Here is a 4854-nt window from a genome sequence, read left to right as displayed (position 1 = left end):
TAGAAAGTAGAAAATGTAAGTGGATGCACACATATAAATGAAAATTAGGCTCAAAAAATATTCCAACAAGGCTAAATCTCAAATGTTCATGCACAAAGATTAATTGTACTCTAGATTAATCACAATACATTAACTCAATCATTATAAAAGCAAGCTTGAAGAATTGTGACCAATGAAACTAAAACAATCAACTTTGAACAAATAGTAATTCTTATGAGTATTAATACAAGTTCAAAAACTGCTACCAAAGTCCAAGAATACACAATTCAAGTGTAAGTTAATTGAAGTAAAAATTTTCAAAAATTTTGACTCAAAATCTTCATATTAAGTTCAAAAATCAATCAAAATTTTAAAAAGTTTTAGAAAACCAAATTTTCAATAAACACAGAAAAGCACAACACAAATATCTATCCCTCCCCCACACTTAAAGTTTGCATTGTCCCCAATGCAAAACTCAAGTGAAACCCAAGATCAAAATAAGAGAAACCAAAACCAAAAAGGGAGGAAAAGAAAAGAAAAGAAAAGAAAACAAACTACTTTTACTACTGGCTATGTCCCTCCCCCACACTTATATCATAAAACAAGTAAATAATTCAAAAGATAAGAGTTAAGGAAGGAAAGGGACAACCTTCAGGATGAAACCTCTTTAGACTCTTGTAGGAGAAGTTCTCATACTGGATGAGAAACATGAATCTCTTTAGTGTGCTTACTTCTCTTACATTGATCTTCCTTGGTAGTGGTGGTATAGAGTCCTGCAAGTAGAGCCAATAACAGTACCAAATCCAAAAATAGAAACATGAAGAGAATGAAAATAAAATAAAGACAGCTTAGAAGTTAATCTCTCAAAGTAACTATCACAACTAAGGAAATCAATAGTACTCCCATCAGGAGGAGTCAAATTTTTATTGAAATTTTTAAAACACTCAAGCTCATGTGAAGTGGAAGCTGAAGAATCCAACTTACAGTTGTTAGAGTATAGTACATCACTATCACATTCACAAGAGGTAATGTTTAAAGAGGGGGAAAAGAAAGAACAAAAAGATTTATGCAAACTACTATTTATAATACAAGATAAATCAAGAGGCAAATCACAAGATAAAACTTGTGGAAAAGACTTATTGATATTCATGATTTTATCAATTGAAACTTTAAAGCCTTTCTCAACATTATTAGAAGCTATGAACTCCTTGGAATTATCATGAATTTGATTCTTAAGGCAATGGTTAGGTTCACATTTTTCCACAGAATCATCTTCCAAGCAATTCACATCAACATCATGCTTTATATTTTTAGCACTTTCAGTACTAGAAGGTAATGCACACACTTTACCAAAGTTCTGCTTTTACCACTCAACAAGTATATCATTTTTGTTATCAATGCAATCCATGCATATAATGTGAGTATTGCAAGAACAAGATAAAGGTTCATTCAAATTAGAATCAAATCATTCAAATTAGCATCAATTTCACTATCCAATCTAGCACTAGCAAGAGAAGCATGTTCTTCACACATAGAAGTAGTGACTGTGCAAGTAACATCATCAACTAAACAACTACTATTAGAAGTGTTCAGGTGAGAATTTTCATTGTTAAACATTTGAAGGGATTCAACTATGATTTTCTCGTCCACCTCATTATCACTCACATCATTAATAACTTCAACAAGATTAGTAGTTATAGAATATGGATCAATCTCCTCAAGAAAAGGAGCAAAATTACCTAAGGTAGGGCATAAATCATTGAGTTTGTAGATGTTCTTGCTTCATCTCAGCCTCTTGCATGGGTAAATCTAGACACTTTGATTCATCCTTCCCAATCTCAGACTCAATTTGCACTATATCACTCAAGAACTTGCCCAATGCACTCTTATATTCCTCTAATTCTTCCTCTGATTCCTTAGCGATTCCAAACATCTCTACTTCTTCAAGTAATCCATGGTAGTATGAATTCAAGCAACCATACGCTTCCTTTAAAAATTGTATCTAATCCTTCTTAGGAATAGTAAGGAATGGGTCAGGTTCACTGAATTGATGTTCATGAGATTAGGGAAGAGGTTGGTGCATGGATTGGGATGAGGACTGGTGCTAGTGTTCATGTGGCAAAGAAGGTGTTTCGAAGAAGGAATTATGTGGTGAGAATGGTTCAAGGTATGAAATGTGACGTGGATAGAATGATGGTAGTGGTTTATGAAATGGTTGGTGAGATAAGGAATGATATTGGTGGTAGGGTTCATGTGATGGAAAGTTTGGCTCATGATATGGATGATGTGATAGAAAGTGTTTGAAGTGTGGATTGTATGGTGGAGGTGATAAGTCATAATGTTGTCCTAATGGTGGATGTTGGTTTGGGAGTGAATGGAATGAAGAGGTATGGTAAGGGAAATATGGGGGATCATTCATCTAACCATAGCTATGGTTGTGGTGAGGATAGGGAGTATCATGTCCTTGATACGTCCCACCATGTTCTTTATGATCAAAGTGTGCCTGAAGAAGATCCAATTCTTGTTGTATAGCATTAAATCCTTGAGAGAAATCATCACCCATCATAATGTTGTCACCCATAAAAGAGGAAGGGTGATAAGATGGATCTAAATTATTATTAAACCAAGCCATAAGAAAGCAAAACAATCAATTCCCAAAGAGTTCTAAAGCCTAACCTAAAGAGTAAAAGAAAAGAAAGTATGAAGTTTAAAAAGAAAAACAATTTAAGAAAAAAAGAGAAGGGCTCGCCACGGTGAAGGAGAAAGGTTGTCGCGGTAACATTGTCCTGAGGTGAAAAGGGATTCTAGAACTATAGGCTTTGCAGTGGTGAAAGGCAAAGTTGCTCGCGACGAACAATTACCAAATGCCAGAAAAAATACAAAATAGTGAAGCAGAAATAGTGGCAGAATGAAATTAAAAAGCACAAACACCATGCAAAACCTCTAAAATTCAAAATAGCCTTAAAAATGTAAAAAATGCTATAAAATGGATGAAACTATATGCAAAAAAAAAGTCAAAATCAAGATCTTTATTTATATATCTCAAAATTTTTACGCAATGCAAAACCTATTATGCATAATGCAAGAAAAATGTAACCCTAGAGGCTCATAAATCCCCAATCAATCGAAGTTGACAATTAACTAGCCTAGGAAACCAATTTCTTGGCTCCCCGGCAACGGCGCCATTGATTTGACCGTGTCATTATGCCTTAGGGTCAAATGCAAGAAATTCACCAAATTGCAAGGATTGTAGCACAATGATGCAACTCGGGTCGTGTTCACTTTTGGGAGCCTTTATTGATAACCTAAGCTAGACTCAATGCCATGCAATGCAATGAAATGGGGTTTTGGGTTTTTAAGATTAAATTGAAATGTAACTAAACTATATGCAATGGAAATAAACCTAAGCTATTATATTTTTGGTATTTTTGATAAGATAATGATGGAATGGAAATGGATGATAGGAAACCTCTTGAAAATGGCTTTCATGGCAATCATAGTTTACTTAAGATATTGGAGTTTCATAAATTCATTAGGTGTCCTTAAATAATAACCTCAATGACTCGTTGAGTCCAATGTTTAAATCAATGAACTTCATTAATGAAAACATTGTTAAACTCTCCTAATGTGTAATTTGAGAATGATCATACAATTGATTCATTACAACCCAAAATCAACTCAACATCAAAGCATGACCATGCAAGACAAGAGAGAATCAAAAGAGTTACAAGGAAACATATATGGAACTACATATATTGAAGCATAGAATACAACATTAACCAATCCATACTACAAATGTAAATCATTAACCAATGATTACAATAACAATCCCAAGTTCCAAACTAAGAATTTACAACTCCTAGACCTAGAAAGCCATAAAGCATAGCTAAAAAACTAAAACTTAACTATCCTTTTAAGTCTGAAAACTCATGCCACTTCACCATCTTCAAGAGTTAATAAACCCTAGCCCTCCATAGCTTTAAAAAAAAACTCTAACTGAAGTGAATTCGTCAGCCATGGCAGCTGGGAGTGGAGGGAAATGAGATGGAGTTAAGGAAAGGTGAAGGAAATGGATGGGGAAGAAGACGGAGGTGGAGAAGCAAGAAGATGAGAGAATAGAGATGTTGGAGATGAGAGAATGGAGTGATGTTTCGAAAATAAAGTTTCTATAGGTTTAAGGGGTCAATCTGGGTCGAATCTTATAAGTAAAGGCTCCATTTTCGTGTTTCGATTCGAGTCTGGTGTTGCTAATACGAGGAGTTTGCCGTGGCAAACCCACAGCCAATGCCGTGGCCAACAGGTCCCGAGGGTCTTTAACCTTGATCCAGATCATTCGCCGCAGTGAACCCACAGCTAATGCTGTAGCCAACTCATCCAGAATCAATACTCTTAGTTCTCGTGTTGTGTAATCCATTGGTCTTCAATCTTGGCTCTAATTCTCAAGTGTCCTATAATGAAAAACAATAGTTTGAAGCATCAATTGTCCTAGATATCAATTGAATACAATTAATGGCCAATTATGACAATTTTGTCCTCAAAAAAACACTAACTCAAAGCAAGGACTCTTAATCTAAATCAAGCACAATTATCATCAAAAGGAGCTAAAATCTATGATGAAAACCCTTAAAATAATATGAAATAATATAGAGCAATTGGGTTGAATCAATTCCTATGCTAACTAACTCAACACAATTTTACTCAACTAAAATATACATTAACATAACAAAGTACTCAAATATAGTAATCCAAATCCAAATACATAATTAACTAGTTTAACACAAACAGAGTCCAAAGCTCATTCTTAACATTAATACTCAAATACATCTAAATCTAGAAAAATCTGAAAATACAATGAAGAATAAAACATAAATGGAA

Source organism: Neltuma alba, unplaced genomic scaffold (assembly GCF_004799145.2).
Source record: "Neltuma alba isolate B1F8T4 unplaced genomic scaffold, ASM479914v2 tig00010589_pilon, whole genome shotgun sequence".
Taxonomy (NCBI): Eukaryota; Viridiplantae; Streptophyta; class Magnoliopsida; order Fabales; family Fabaceae; genus Neltuma; species Neltuma alba.
The sequence above is the reverse complement of the archived record's forward strand: the minus strand, read 5'-3'. Positions refer to the sequence as shown.